The 15,677-nt window shown below is 47.3% G+C and overlaps 1 protein-coding gene across 10 annotated transcripts in view; it reads left to right on the forward strand.

Annotated features, from left to right (window-relative positions):
• GSE1 (Gse1 coiled-coil protein) overlaps window positions 1–15,677 on the forward strand; it is a 443,486-nt gene that overhangs the window by 371,387 nt on the left and 56,422 nt on the right. The window contains exon 1 of one of the 10 annotated variants that reach the window (XM_081201098.1): window positions 4,897–4,916. The exons of 7 other annotated variants lie outside the window; for them this stretch is intronic. The gene's annotated coding sequence lies outside the window, so the exon portion shown is untranslated. Of the gene's footprint in view, window positions 1–4,896; window positions 4,917–12,011; window positions 12,125–15,677 lie in introns of those variants that run through there. 2 more of the 10 variants (XM_081201105.1, XM_081201106.1) reach the window with 2 other exon arrangements.

Below are 15,677 nucleotides of genomic sequence, written 5' to 3' on the forward strand. Positions count from 1 at the left end.
AACATGCTCAGGAAACAGCGCTGTTCCCACACAGTGCTTGAGCGTGTTTTAAGAAAGGCAGTGGTCAGCGTCTTAAGAGGGGGGCACACTCTTTATATCAGGGTGGGCAGAAGGTAGATTGGAACCTCTCTTGGTGACTCACAGCAAAGCTTTCTGACTTCCAAATAATTTTGACAACAAATCAACTTTTTCCACCTAAATTAAGCTGCCGAAATGTAGAAAGCCATCCAGGAGCAGACGTTGGTGTGAAGGGAAATGTGAGCTGGGTTCAGTTCTAGTACTGAAAACACATTTCTAGGCTCAGGACTGCTCAGGGGGTCTTTATTTCTAACTGTATGTATTTAGCACCCAGCTCTGGTTGATAGATTGAGAAGCAGGGTGTCTAGTAAAAGACAGCAGCGATCCAACAACCCTAAACTTACCTACTCCTGTTGCACTTGTACAGAAGTCACCTTCCATGATTGAACACTGCCTGGTACTGAAATTAGAATTTAGGGCCTGGCTGAAACCCTGTGTTAGGGGTGGACTGGGGAGATAGGCAATGTCCTGTAAATATTGTTTGCTAGAACCATTTACAAGTGTAGCTGGGATGCGGGTGGCGCTGTGATCTAAACCACTGAGGCTCTTGGGCTTGGCAATCGGAAGGTCAGCAGTTTGAATATGCACGATGGAGTGAGCTCCCGTTGCTCTGTTCCAGGTTCTGCCAACCTAGCAGTTCAAAAGCACACCAGTGCAAGTAGATAACTAGGTACCGATGTAGCAGGAAAGCAAGCGGCGTTTCCATGTGCTCTGGTTTCCGTCACAGTGTTCTGTTGCACCAGAAGCAGTTTAGTCATGCTGGCCACATGACCCATAAAACTGTTTGTGGACAAACTCTGGCTCCTTCGGCCTGAAGCGAGGTGAGCACCACACCCCATAGTCATCTTTGACTGGACTTAACCATCCAGGGGTCCTTTACCTTTAACCTTTACAAGTCTAGCAATCCTTTGCATTTTGCTAGGCTGCATTTATTGGGGGGGGCTGTAGGGCAGTTTGGCGAGAAACCTTATATAACCAGGGGATCTTGGGGTTTGATCTGAATTGAGAAGGGTGTGATTGCTTCAGGAGTCCCCCTGAGTCAGTTTGGGTCAGTCTCAACAAGCTCTGAAAATGTTTTTGAAATAATAATCTAGGCATACTGAGAAGCCCTGCCAAAACAAAGAGCTCTCAGACTTGGACAGAAAAACACCTGTGTGTGTGTTTTGCTGTGTATGTTAGAGAAGGAAAGTTGAGGGCGGGGTGTGGTTTTCCTGGAAATGCATCTGTTTGCATGTCAGTTGCGGACAGTTTAATGAAGAGACTGCATCTGTTGGGACAGAAAAACAAAGGGCAGGAGAAGATGTTAAACCTAATTGGCTCATGAGAGAGAACCGTGGAGTACCTCTTAGGGCGCCTCCAGAGAGCAGACTAAGACACAGTGCTAAAACCCCTTGCTAGCCCCACAATCATCAACACTTGTAGGGTGCAAACTGCTCAGCAGGCATTGTGGACTGCAGATATTGGACGTGTTTTTGGTACCATGCCCGTCTCTTCCTTTCAGAATCATTCCCCAGGTGGAACTTTGCATAGGAAGAAAGAATCACTGGAGCAGAATAACCTTTCCCCTAACCAGCTGTGCTTGCTAGGTCAGGGCACAGTGCAATAAGAGGCAGCTCAGCTCCTTTTCATGCTTTGCAAGTGGAGTAGGATAGACCTGGACTTGCTGGATAACACCGCTCTAAGGTCCTAGCCAAACAACTTTTGCAAGACTGTAGAATGTTCTTATTCCACTGATAAAGAGCTACATCTGGACAGACCTTTAGTTAGAACAAACCAGTCAGGGCAAAAGTGGCCCCAGCTGACTGTATTTTGCTTGCCCAGTGGGTCCTGGGCAACCTGCTGCAACCCATTTAGCCAACTGAAACCCACCAGCATCCTAGTGTGGCCTACTGGATACTTGTCGACTTCCCTACATGGCATTGGTTGTTCCAAAGAGGTGTCAAAAATAGGATTGTTTAACTCTTAGGAGATATCCATATGTGTCAGGTGGATGGCTGCATTTGCCTTAATTGTGTTTGGGTGGAGGGAATAGCACACTTGGAAGTAGAACCAAAGTCCAATGTGGGGGTGGGCAGGAACCCAAAGGCAGATGGAACCTTCCTTCCCTTGCAAGTTGAGACCTGGGTGAACGCAGAGCCCCCTAACCCAGCACTTTTTCCCTCTCTCACCCCCATTGAATTTGGCAGGGTGACCTGCCACCTTATCCCACCCCGATTTGAGAAGAGACGTGCATATGGCTTTCGGGTTTGTTTGTTTTCTTGTTTCTTGCATTTCTTACCCACCTCTCACTTGTAATATCCTAGGACAGCATGCATAAATACATAAAATATAAATACATTGAAATAAATAAATAAAATACAACTTCAAAATTAATGAATATTCATCAAACCATAAAACCACCACAATAAAAGTATGGAGCAGATACAGTTTGTAATGAGAAATCCTTATCACGAGCCACACACCATGGACCTCTGAGGACCACATATAATTGCCTCTGAATACATGTTGGTGGGAATGACAAGTGGGGAGAGTTTCTGTGGCAGTCAGATCCTGTGTCTGGGCATTCCATTTAGGGCATGTGGTTGGCTGTTGTGAGAACAGGATGCTGCACTACTAGATGGCTCTTAAGCAGTGCCTTGCCTGCTGATTGCCTTACCCAAACTAGCAGAGGAGATGCTCCTTCACATGTGCCCATCTGTTGCTGCTGCAGTCTGCACACTTAATTTTTTTATTTAACAAGATCTTACACAATTGGCTGCATGAATCTCTGAATGCTGTGCTGCTGTTTCGTGAGTGGTTTGGGCTGGGCTTCCCCAAGCCCAATAGCAGGTTTTTTTTAAATGAACATAAATAAAGGAATACGAGGAACACTGTCTTAGTATGTCACAAGTTGTGCAGGCCTGTTTGAAGTGAGAAATCAGCTAGGCTGAGCAATCCACGGCTTGTCCCCTTCCCGTTTGGCAAAGCTGCCTCCTGCCCAGCCAGCTACAGCTGCCTTTTGACCTGCAGGAGCATCTGGGAGTCACAAGGGAAGGTTTTGGCTGTCACTTCTGATGCCCCTCGCAGATGGCTGGAGGGCAGTCCAGGTCAAAGCCTCCATCCTGGACTGTAACCAGACACTCAGGCATGACTTCCAGGTCTCTCGGAAGACAGACCTGGAAGGCAGAAAGGAAAGATGCCTCCCATCAGTCCAATGTCTGGTAAATCTAAAAAATATTTATTGCTTTAAAACTCATAAGGCTGTATATATATTTTATCTTAGTGTATGTCACTACTTAACTAAAGCCATGAGGCAGCTGCTTTGCTGGCACTTTGGAGTGGTAGGGGTGGCGGCAGTGGCTATGTCCTTGTCAGCTCTATACTTGCAGCTCCCAGTGATCGGGAACACAATGCAAGTGTGAACTGTTTGGGGGTGAATTTAGACAATCCTGCATGTGGTAGGGTTGTGGGATTTGCTGGCTTTGGGGTCTCTGGAGGTCTGGTGGTTTAAGATACTATGAAGGCATTGCATTGCTATTTGAATTTGTAGCTTATTTGAATTATTATTATTACGATCAATATTTATTATTCTAGTTGTTGAAGAGTTCTGTGTAACTCAGAAGCTTGTGCACCAAGCACCATGAAAGAAGCAATGATGTATCTCTCTTGTACTGAGTCCAAGGCGCCTATACATTTTTAAAGAATTATATCTAGGTGGAGTCTGTGGCACCTTTTACTCCTACATCAAGCTCGGGTGTGATGAGAGTCCTGTTTCTGTATGGTTCCTGCCTCCCTTTCAGGATGGATAAACTCTGTGATGCTTTGCTGAGAAGTGTCTGTCCCATATTCTGTTGTATGAAGCAAGGGGGGGGGAGCCATACTGGCCACATCCTTCTGCCTGAGAGGACAGGATTAGCTCCAAAAGCCCATAACTATCAGGACCATCTCAACTCCTGTTATGCTTAAAAAGTGGATTTTCCACGGGCAAGCCAAACTAAACTGCCATTGGCCCAACCCTGCTTTGGTTAGACACTCTTCCAGTGATAAACCAGCCATAATATCCTAATGCAAATGAATCCCAAGGTAGAACTCTGATTATTTCTGGAAAGTGTGAAGCAGAATATGAAAGAAAGTACCTCTGAGGATGTGCAGAGTGCTTTTCCTCTGCCCATTAAGTAATCCTTGCTCCTCTGTGCTGAGGATTTGTTGTGTTCAGAACTTGCAGGTGGGTGAGTGTTAGGCTCCATCTCTACCCTCTCTCTCTTTTTATGAATTATTCACTGCCTTGGGATCATAGTTGTAAAACGGCTGCGTCTCTATAAAACACACACTCCTCCTCGCTCTCGCTCTCTTTAAAAAGCTTTGCCTAACTCTCAGTCCCCACAGCCTCAGCTGATCTCCATGCATTCTTCCTGGGTGGCTTAATTGAATGGGCATGATTCGATTAGCCCACAGAGCACTCTCACCACACTGCCTTTTTGGAGGTGGGTGTCTCTCTGGCAGATTAATTGAATTCTGTTCCTTGAGAGGGGCTGGGCTTGTGCGTGCTGGATCAGAGGAAGGGAGGGAAGGAGGGGGAGCTAGCCCTGCAGCCTCAAGCAGCTAAGTGCTGTTCCTGCTTGAGATAACGCTGCAGGGGAAAGAGCTTCTGTTATTTGGTTGAGAGGGTGGGGGAGAAAGAAGGCCAGGCTAGCAGCAGAAAGAATGGAAATTGGCAGGCTGGCGTTCAAACAGCAGGGAAGGCCTCCCACAAAGCTGGTCCTTGGCTGATGGAAAGGATGTGCAACAGGGAAGAGGCGGGGGCAGGGAGAGGGGTGGTGTTCTGCTGGTCCCAGAGAACAAGTGAGAGCAAAAACTAGGTAAGTGGATGCCTTTTATTAGAATCAGATTCTTAAGTGGTGTGAAAGGAGGCAAGCTTTTTGAGTTACACTTAAGTCTTCGTCTGGGCTTCTGTCCCTGTCTGTGACAGATAGAGAACAAAGTGCAAAGTGGCTCAGCTAGTGCAAACACTTCTGTCTTGGTTCCCAAACATGAGGTTGTAGCCAGTCCTAGCCCTACCCAGAGTAGACCTTTTAAGTTCAATGGACACACCAAATGTAGGCTCATTCATTTTAGTGTCTCTGCTCTGAGTATATCTTAGCTGAATACAGCCCTTAGTTTCCTTGGCCAGGTTTGGGGATTGGTGAATTAGGCTCTGGGGACATGGGGACATGGACACACACACACACACACACACACACACACACACACACACACACACTTTGTAGATTGAGAACTCAGCTGTGCTACAAAATGGAGTGTTTACCTTCAAGGAAAGATGGTCAACATCTGGGACCTTCATGAAATACAATTCTCCACCAGTGTCCTACGCAGCAGAATTCTAAGCTCTGTTATGGGCATTTTAAAAAACAAACAAACTTCACCCCAGGAAAGTCTAAAATGGTACATTTAAAAAGAAATCACAACTATAGCAGTGAACATTGTTAAGTGCCAGTGGCATAAATTAGAAGCTTTCTGTGATTTTATTTGCCAAAAAAGGATATTTCTCAAAACTTTTTTATGCATCGGGTGAATCTTATGAAGCAGTAGGCAGGGAAGAATCATAGAACAATATTGGGGAAGGGAAGAAATAATGGGGGCAAGAGAAAAATGGGGATGGGGTAGTGAGGAAGTCTGGAAGAGATGCTAATAACCAACATAATTCTATCTGCTGCCCACCCTACTGATAGCTATATCTTTAGCAGAAATTGCTGTTTCATTTTCAGCAACTGAGAGCTAGTATCTTAAGCCTTTTAAAAATAAAAAGCTTTAGAAGCCATGCCCCAAATGTTATTGCCCGGATATAGACCTGTAGATCCCTTCTCCCCACCTTGCCAATCTGTGTCTGACACATCCCACTGTTTCTGTTTGTTCACCTTTCCTCCCTTTTCCTGGATTCTCAACTGTGCTTTCCCCCTCCGTTTCCATGGGCATCTCATAACATGTTTTTACTTACACACCGTGACAGCTTCAATTTTTGCACCTGGAGGACTTCTGAGATAGATAGTTTATCTGATGAAAGGGCTTTGTTCTGGATCCTTCGGATACCTGCAGGGGAGAGAATGGGTCCTGCTTGATTTTCTGAAATGAAAAAGAAGCAGCACCTAGTTCAGCAGGCTACTCACTCTCTTTACCTTCTTGGGTGCAGCTGTTTCTGGGGTGGAGTGCAGCAGCAGTTTAACAAGCACACAGTACAGAAAAAGAGGAATCTCAGTTGGCAAATGTAGCGCCATTGCCTGAGAGCTGGTTTTGACACCTCTTGGTCTAAGGATAAACTGTGGATGGGTGGGAACAAAGCAGACAAACTAGTTCCTAGCTCCCCCCCCCCCCAGGGTTTCGTGGAAAAGCATAGGTGTGACTTGATGTGGTCTTGGGTGGACATATCTTTAGTGCTTTGAGCAGAGGCTCTTGCCCAAGGCAGGGACTCACTCCATATCCTGATGGAAAGTGAGCTATTTTAGAAACTTTTGCTTGACTTGTAAATAGACTCAGGGTATTGCATATAGAGCCACTCTGTTTCAGAGCTGCCGTGAGAAACCTTTCCCCATATTAAGAAGCTCCTGACATCACCAAAATCAGGACAGATGCTTGAGATTTGAGGATTTCTGAAAATTTTGAAAACAATAGGTAAAAAATAAAGGACTCCATTTGAATGAAAATATATTTAGCGGAGAAAACAGATGAGTGTTAAGAATAGAAGAAGAGCCCTGCTGGTTCTGGCCAACAGCCCATCTGGTCCAGCATCCTGTTCTCACAGTGGCCAACCAGATGCTTGTAGGAAACCTGCAAACAGGACCTGAGCACAACAATGCTCCCTTCACCTGTAATTCCGAGAAGCTGATATTCAGAGGCATATCACCTCTGACAGTGGGGAGGGAACATAGCCACCGTGACTAGTAGATAGGAAGGGAATGAGATGCCAGTGATATGAGTGAGTGCTACAGAATTTTCACTGCATGCGGCTCAGTCCTATGCATATTTATCTGCAGAAACAAGGCTTGCAAGTGGAGTACAACATAGCTATTGTGACTGATAAACATTGATAGCCTTATCCTTCCACTTCATTTTGATCTCCCCCACACTCCCTTCCTGGATGCTTTTATCACACAGTACATCCCTATACCTGGGGATTCTGGAGGGAGCCTGGAGTGGGGCCATGGCACTCTCAAGGAGTAAGTCATTCCAATGCCTCCAGCGTTTTTATGCTACATATTTTAGAACTGTGTTTCAACCTGCTTGACTGTCACATGGTGCCCATCCTGGGAATTGTAGTCCTATACAAGGGTTGAGGTTTTTTTCTACCAGCGAATTCTCCATTTGTCTATTAAACTACAGTCCCCAAGGTAGAAGCTGTTATTTAACCTTGACCAAATAAGACATTTCTGAGCAGTTTTAGGTTTTGGTGTTTATGTAAGGGCTCCCCCCCCCCAAAAAGGGCTGCAGGCTCCCCTTGCCCTTCCCAAGCTCTCTCCCTCCAACTTGTCCTCCAGTTGATGATTCAACCTTTTGCAAAAAGAGGTTGCATCACACTTTGCTTTCTGTTGCCCTCCTTGGGCTGAGTGCCATTTCCGCATCCAAGCTGGGGAACATGTTGGCAGCAGCGGAGAGAATGAGTGCATTATGAGGTGTCTCAGGCCACGGGGATCAGCTGAGCCTCATGAGCTGCTCTCTGCGTGAGCTGCTGCATCTCTGTGCGCATATGAGCATGCAGAGAGAGTGTCTGGGGCATTGGGAAGCTGCTCTGAGTCCCCCTGAGGGCAAGCTTGTTCCTGGGGAACACTGGAGACATGTCTTCACAGGGACGAGAGAGGGAGAGACCCCTGGTGCCCGTGGCGCAGGGGCGTCCTGTATTTGTTCACAAACATTTCTTTCTCCAGTAATGAAAAATTACCAAGAAGGGGTGATTAGGGGATTCGGGCCTGCAGCTGAATTGGGGGGGTCCTGCTGAGCTCTGCTTTCCAAGGTATAATTATCCCAAAGGGGGTTGTCAAGGGGAGAAGGCGGGCTGGATTTGGCGCTTGAACAGGGACCTGCAGAAAATTCATCTGAGCTATTAACTAGTAATTACAGAGCACCAAAGTAGCAGGCCCAGAGCCTGGTGTCTGCAAAGCGCTGGAGATGAAAGGCAGCGGTAATTACGGAATCCGCAGGAGGCCAGCAGAGCACTGATAAGTAATGCTTCTTGAGCCGTTTATGGGAGGGGGGTTGGGGGGGACACAGATACCATATTTAATGGAGTAGAAGAAGCATGGTTTTTATACACATTTTCGGAAGATACTTGCGTTGCCATCAGAACAATTTATCCTAGGGTGGTGGTTGTGTGCGAAGGGAGACATAACTCAACAGATTGGTCTCTTTGAATAGAAGAACTGGCTGCCCATCAGTTTTAGGAAAGTGGGAGACAGAGCAGAGGAGAGAGAAGGGCTCAGAAATATGTAGACTTGGTTCTCCTTAAAGTTGTCCGAAAGGTTGTTTTTTTGCAAGGTTTTATCTCCATTTTAAAGATGGACAGCAAACTTGCACTAAGCAGGAAATCCCAGGGTCAGTTCGCTGGGGGGCAGCAGCTTGGGAGAGGCTACAATGCTACAAGGCTACAAGGCTACAATGCTGCCGTACTTTGATCTAGAGGAGTGGTGCATCCTATTCTGGCTGGCCCTGGATTATTGTAACCAGGAGGCTGAGGTTTCTCCCCGACTGCCCAACACATAGCAAAACAGGCAGCACAGTTTTCATAAGCTGTTTAGTCTTCTTAATTATCCATTTAGATAAAATGCTTGATGTCTTAAGTTTGAATTCAGACACTGCTGTTGACCTGACCTGTGCTCTGATTGCTCGGCAAAGGATTGGATGAGGGCAGAGGGCTGATTGCAAAGCAGGCTTTAAAGTCTTGCCCTTTGCCCTGGATGCTCTTCTCTATAGTCCCAGCAGTGTATTTAAAAGCAAAGAGGGTGGGGAGGGTGCCGATTGTGGTTACTCAGAGGAGAGTGAAGGGCAATCTGTACATGCTCAAATGCATACATGTTTTTATACTCTAGTATTTTTGTGTTTTTTTTAAGTAGATTTTTTAAAAAAAGGTTGCAGCTAAAGCCTGGTTGCAAAGATAATAGTAGTTGTTTTACACAAGACAATGATTTTGGGGAGCTAGAACAATCTCCAAAGAGTTGTATAGGAACCGACTCTGTTCCCAGACACACACCCCTGCTTTCCTTGTCTGGCAACAAAGTAAGAGAGTCTGTGCCCGCGTGCACACTAGCTCTTTCTGTCACTGACCTGCATGCACAGCTTTTATTCCCAGCTGTTACTGAAATTAATTTACATGAGCCTGATCGTGTAGGCAAGAGCACTGTCAGTGGCTGAGAGCGCCTGATTTAATAGATGCTTGTATAATGAGGGCAGAACGGAAGAGGCCAAGATCAAGTTCAGTGTCTCCCAGGGTTGTGGGGTGGGTAAAGGGAGGGCGAAGGTGGTTGCAGCAAAGTTTAATTGACACTGAAGTTCCCCCTCCTTTCCCACTGACAGGCCTGGTCAGGTGGCTGCCTCTCAGCAATCTCCATCCAGATATATACATCATCTCTGTCTGCAGAGCATGGCCTCTCTGCCACTCTGGCTCTTCTATCAACCAACTGCAGTGCCTCTCATCTCCTGCCTGAAATGAAAGCACCTCTGGGCCATGGTCATCTGGGGGTGGGGGTGTTTTGTTTGCTTTTAACGTGGGCACACTTTGGGTGGAATCAGATGGCTCCTTTCAGAATTTGCCATCTCAGCACAAACTACATTGCTAAAGCTCCCTGCCCATGTGGCTGCAGATGAAGAACAACCCTGCAGTGTAGACAGCAGAACATCCACAGCATGGAAGACACAGCTTGTGTATAGCGTACAGGAGCTTGTAAAATCAATTCTTGGAGCCACAGAAAGCTGACACGGCCAAGTTAATGCAAGTCAAGCATTTCTTCATAGGTTTGCTTATTTTGCATAATCTGTGCACTCCTGTTCATCGCAGGGAAAAGGGGGAGGCTGTCCAGGACCCTGAATCTCATACACACACTGAACAGAGGAGATCCTGCTCAGACATCTTCTATGACATCTAAGGTTTTCCCAAGCGTTATATTGGGAAACCTGCAAATCTTGAGGCCTAGAAACCAGTCTGGAAGCCTAGGACCTTGAATAAAAGTGACAAGATGAAAGGTGTGATTGTCAAGATGTTGAGTTCCATGCCTAATGGGCAATGCAGTGGCTGTATGGCAAATGCAGGTTACACAAAGCCCCAAGTGGCTGAAGTGGGGGAGATGGATACCGGAAGCCACTAGTCATTTTGCAGCTTTTGCCAAACCAGTGACCTCCTGGTCTTTGGCAACAAGTCCCATCGGGCCCAGCTAGCAAGGCCCAGCCAGAGTTCCATATGGGAAAGAATTGCTTATTAAACCATTCTGAGAATTGTAGCTCTGTAAGAGGAGTAGAGTCTTCCTAACAGCTCTCAGCACCTGTAAAAAACAACAACAACACCCTACAGCTCCCAGAATTCTTCGCGGAATTTGCTATGACTGTTTAAAGTGGTATCAGAGTGTTATAAATGTATGGTATAAATGCAGCCTTTGTGGCCATCTCCACCATCTCCCTGCTCTGGATTTCATTACGGAATCATTGGTTGTTGGGGGTTTTTTTGTGTGTGTGTGTGTTTTGTTGTTTTTTAAAGGCAGGCAGGTTTGGTTTTGCTATTCTGGAAACAGTGCAGAGTAAGGGCATACAGATGGCCTGTGAATAGTTTAAAGGCAATGTGGATATACTGTATATGCTTTCCAACACTGGTGGAACAGTGTCGCAAAACAACATTCATAACTTCGTTAACAAGTTTCTGCAGTCTGATGACCTTCATGTGACTATTTTCAAAAGGAAGGTTTGACAAGAAGCAGTGGAGGCTGCCCCACCAAGCTCAGGCAGCCACCACCTCCCTGATCTCTTACTTCTAACCAGTCCATGGGGTGTCACTGCCTACCAGCCTCCTCCTTCTTAGCCTCAGTGCTGCCCTTGTATAATTCATTCGGGAGGAGGAGGACAAAACTAGAATTACTCTGCCTGTCATTGGCTCAGGTGCCACCTACTGTTGAGCTCCCTGCCTTCTGCCCTACCAGTCCAAAGGGGCACCAGCCACCACTGCCAAGAAATGAACATTTCCCTGTCTGTTCACTTTGGAAGTTGCCTCATACTGAGTCAGACCACTGGTCCTTCTAGCTCAGTGTTGTCTACACCGACTGGCAGTGGCTCTCCTGGGTCTCTGGCAAGGTTTTCCCAGGCAGGTCTTGAGATTCCCAAGACTGACCCTGGGACTTTCTGCACAGAAGGCAGAGGTTCTACATCTGAGCTTAGGGCGCTTCCCAAAGTGCTCCTGTGAAAGGCCTCTTTTGTTGTGAATGTTTCTGTATCTCGGAAATACTCCAGGAAATGAGCACCTTTAGGGAAGGGACAGTTTGCAGTTGTGTTGCTGTTTTGCCATATGAACATTAAGAAAGAAAGGCCAACCCACGGTGACCCAGTGTGTTGGCAGTATTGCTGATCCACAGTGAGAAAAAAGTCCTGAGGATTTGCTTCATTTGCTTTGGGATGTGATATTTTAGATGTAAGGAGAAAGAGAGTCCCTTTGCCTGTGTCCTCTCCATCTTCCTCCTGTGTTTGCCTCCCCTGCGTCACAGTCCCGTGCCAGGGGGGCCCTCCCACCCCTCACCCTGCAACACAAGCTGAAGAGCGATGCTAATTTTAGCCATGCTAATGAAGTTGCTCATTTGAAATTCTATTTTAAGTGACCCAACATCAGCAGTGCCTGTTTTTCAAAGGCGGGAGCCTGCTGCGGCTCTGACATTCTGGTGCCGGGATGGTGAAGAGCATCATAAGGCTTGTGGGGCAGGAGGGGGGAGCACTTTGCGTGTAGAATAGTGCCAGAGAGGGAGTCTAGGAAGAGACGCTCTGCCTAGGAGATCCCAAGCACCCACCTCTAGGTGCCCCAGATCTGAAGCAGCATATGGGGATACAGTAGGTATGGACTTTGTCAGGGAACTTTGTCAGGTTTAGGGGAGAAAACCCTAAAATCTAGAGAGATTGCCTGGGTGGGGTTTGGGCTGGGAGGAGAGAGAAGCCAGCTGCACTGTGCTGGGATATGGGGTAGAAGCCAGACCAGGCCAGTATATTTTCCATGGACAGTTGTGACTGCTCCTGACCCCATTTAAAATTGACTTAAGATTGCGGAGAGTGGGGATATCACCTGGTTTGAAGACTCATTACAGAAGTGCTAATAAAGGGACTCTTACAGCCTTGCAAGGCGCATGTGCTCCTGTTCCCCCTCCCCTCACCCACCTAGCTTCACAGCTGACAGGGACCAATTCTGGCTGAGTGGCCATTGCAGGAGTCTCTTTATGCCTTTTCTCAGAATGCTTCCCATGGTCTGATTCCTCCCCTTTTAACTGTGGAAGTGATGGAGCAATTTCAGGGCATTAGTAGCAAGGTGTGTGTGTGTGTGTGTGTGTGTGTGTGTGTGTGTGTGTGTGTGTGTGTGTTTCCTGAGACAGTTCCAAGTGCCTGAAGGGTTTTCTCTCTGTTCCTTCTTCCATTCCCCAAGAGGCATGGTCCTAGGGCAGGGGTGTCACAGCCCACATTCAGCGCTGGAGAGGTTGGGGGACAGCATGGCTTTCTTGTAAGGCAGCCCTTCAGCTGAGCATTCATCCAGTTCCTGCTAATTCCTGCTGACTCCTTGTAGGCTAAAGGGGTCCGCTCGATAATCTACCATTTGCGCTCTGCCTTTGGCAGAGCAGAGGACATGGAAGGGGGTCAGCCTCCTGAATCAATGCAGGCTTGGCTGCAGTCAATAGATAGGGGAGGACCTGCACTGGGCACAGGCAGACATGGGTGCTGCAGATCATGTGAGGCTGCTTTATCCCTGACCAGCTGCTGCGCCCAGAGACAGCAGCTTGTTTTCTGCAGGCAGTTGCCATTTGATTGAAGGTTGGAGCTGCTTCCATGCAAAGGCAGTTCTGTATTAAAAACAGATCTATCAGAGGCCCAGCCAGGACGGTGTGTGCCCCCCTGCATATTCTTTAGAAAAATCATCACCACAAATAGCCATAAATTGTGCAAATGTGTCTCTGTTAGCTGATATTGCACAATTTCCTTCTATTTCCAAAAGATACCAAAAATAGGAAGAAAGTTTAAGCCTTCATGCCCTTTCATTAGCTGGGGCAGCTCCCTGGCTCCTGCGATTTCACCAGCGTGGCCTGTGTCTCCAACCTGTTCACTACAGCTCATGAGGTCTAGGAAGAATTTTAATGACTGCTGAGATGCTATGGCACGAACTCATTTTTGCAGTCATGTGGTGCAATTTTAAGTGCATGGGAGCATCGCAGCTGCCCTGACTTCAGCCTCCACTACTATCTTTTCTCTGCCGCAGTAGTTTCCTTCAGTTCCAGCAAGATCCCCTTCACCAGCAGTATTCACAGTTCTTGTGTCTCTCCCGCCTCTGAGATTCCTTTGGTCAAAGTGTTTGTCTAGGGAGGGAATGAGGGGACCAAGTTAGGTCTCCAGATGCCAGATACGTGTGCATAGACTTGAATACACAGGGCATTGATGCACATAGAGTCATTTCTTTTACTTGCAGTTTCTCTTCATTTTGCCTAATGGCCCAAGAGCCAAACAGTGCTAGTCTGTTTTTAAGGCTCTGGTGTGCCAACACAGACTCTGCAAGTGTACTGGTCTACCCAAGAGACCATGGAAATCGTGGTTTCAGAGCACATGGCAGCACAATCCCTTGAACACATATGCACAATATGGCACCTACTGGTTTGGCACGTTGCCTCCTTCCCTTCTACCTTAGCTAGGTGGCATCAGCATGCTGTCCCACACTAAAGCTTCCTGAGCTGCCCAGCATGCTCTCTGAACCCCTTAATGCCCTGCAGAAACTGCACCCTCAAGCCAGCCTCTCTTCACTCTAACTTTTCCTTCCATTCACTGTAAACAAATGGGGAAACCATGAGCTACCCTCAGGCCCGGACCGTGTCAGTGCTTTGATTTCCTTAACACAGCTCTTATTCGTAGGAGACGGGGGATGCTTGTAGATGCCTGTGCTGTGGCGGCCTTTGATTTATTTCTTCTGGGTTCTCTCCCCCTCCCCCACCTCCCCCTTTTCTATTTCTTGGGGGGGGGGGGCGTTCTGAAATGGTTCAGGGCTTTTTGTGTGCGCACAGGCAGATTGTTCCTGGCAACTTGCGGCTGCCTTGCCTCCGGCTGAGATCCTGTGAACAGCTCTTTTTAAGCTTCAGCCTTTTTCTTCTTGGGTTCTTTTACTAATCTGCCTGAGAGAAAGAAAGGTGTGTGTAGGTGTGTGTGTGTGTGTTCAGGGTGGGGTAGAGGGAGAGAGCTCTTTGTGTCCAAGCCAGGGAGAGAGTGTGGCTGTCAAAAGAAGCAGATATTGCAAGCTTCCATCTTCTTGACATTTTCTCTCAGGGGATGTAGCCACTGAGATTTTTCTTATCCCTTCAGTCCTGCCCTGCACAACGTTCCTCTCTACTGCAGAACCCTAGTCACCCATGAGACAACAGTCAATGGGTCTAGGGTGGGGGGCAGGAGGGCTCCGCTTGGCCTACCAGTGCTGCCCTCAAGCCCATGTGCATACCTGAGATTGACATTCTCCCTCTGTGTTTTCAATTGGAATATGCCTAGATCCTCCTTCACCAAGCCAGGGCCCTCCAGAATATTTGGACTGCAACTCCCATCAGCACCAGCTGGCACACCTGTGCTTGACTGGGGCTGGTGGGAGTTGTAGTCACATCTGTGCTGGCTGGGGCTAGTGGGATTTCTATTCTTACAGCCTCTAGAGGGCAGCCTGGACAAACTGGATCCGAAGGGATGACCACATAGTTCCTAGCTTGTACTGAATCTACACCAGGAATGCACAGGAGATAGATTAGGATCTTTTTGTATAGATCTCTGAACAATATGCAGTAGATTGGGAAGGATTTCCGACTTACCAGTTGTTAAACAATAGCTGCAGCAAAATGACTCCCATCATCACTGCCCTAAATTATACTGCTGAAATGGAGAAAAGGCCAGGAGTGGATGTGTGTGTGTGCACGGAAGAACTGTGGGTTCAGTTTTGTTCCAGCACTCCAGCACAAATTCCTGGGCTCAGAATTCTTGAATTTAAACGGCAAGTCTTTTTGTACTGGGCTCTAGTTGGTGGATCTCAAGAGATCTAGAAAAGAGAGAAAGTAGATCCTACAAACAAGCCTGAAGGCTACCTATCACAGATCTACACCAGTGGATCTATTATGATGAGGTGTGTCGGGGGGGGGGGGAGACAAAATGAATTCCTGTGACTGGCGAAAGACAGGTGCTTTGTTGAGCAGAACAGCTGCAACAATTTCTGCTGGGGTGGAGTTGTTTCTCATTGCCCCTGGTGCTGTGCTCCACCTTGTCCCAGAGGTCCCCCCTCCCCCAGTGATCTCTTTGCTTATACTGCATTTTTTGGTACATGGTTAGCCTGCAGGTGTGAAGCAGATCTAGCATGAGTTAGGGTCCTGTAATTGGCCCTGCAAATGAAT

This window comes from Podarcis bocagei, assembly GCF_964188305.1.
Source record: "Podarcis bocagei genome assembly, chromosome: 7".
Classification (NCBI taxonomy): Eukaryota; Metazoa; Chordata; class Lepidosauria; order Squamata; family Lacertidae; genus Podarcis; species Podarcis bocagei.